At 67.5% G+C, this 381-nt stretch overlaps 1 protein-coding gene across 1 annotated transcript in view; it reads left to right on the top strand.

Moving 5' to 3' along the window:
• SCN11A (sodium voltage-gated channel alpha subunit 11) overlaps positions 1-381 on the top strand; it is an 80,058-nt gene that overhangs the window by 25,475 nt on the left and 54,202 nt on the right. The gene's annotated exons all lie outside the window — the stretch shown is intronic.

The raw sequence follows: 381 nt of genomic DNA, 5'->3' as shown, positions 1-381 counted from the left end.
CTATCTCTCTGTCTCTTTTTCATAACTTGCCATCCACCCTGCACTTTGTCCCCTCCTGGTCCCCGGCAGTTGTACTGTTAAATTCTACTCCAGATACTCGGTTAGAAACACGGCAGAAGCGCCTCCCCTTCCCAGACGCGTCCCGCCCCGGGCCCCCTGCAGCGCGCCGGCCGCCCTCGCTTCGGTGCGGGAAGCACCCTTCCTGCCCGGCCTGTTCAGTTCTCAAGTGCAAACAGCCGTGAGACGTTCGCACGGCGCCTCTCCGCGCCGAGGGGCAGCAGGAGCCCCCGGGAACGGGCGCCCGGCCGGGGGCGGGGGCGCTGGCTGAGGGACGGTCCGCTCCAGGTGACGGTCCCGCCCTGCGGACGGCGCTCAGACCCT

Source organism: Crocuta crocuta, unplaced genomic scaffold, assembly GCF_008692635.1.
Source record: "Crocuta crocuta isolate KB4526 unplaced genomic scaffold, BGI_CrCroc_1.0 scaffold541, whole genome shotgun sequence".
Taxonomy (NCBI): Eukaryota; Metazoa; Chordata; class Mammalia; order Carnivora; family Hyaenidae; genus Crocuta; species Crocuta crocuta.
The sequence above is the reverse complement of the archived record's forward strand: the minus strand, read 5'-3'. Positions and strand labels throughout refer to the sequence as shown.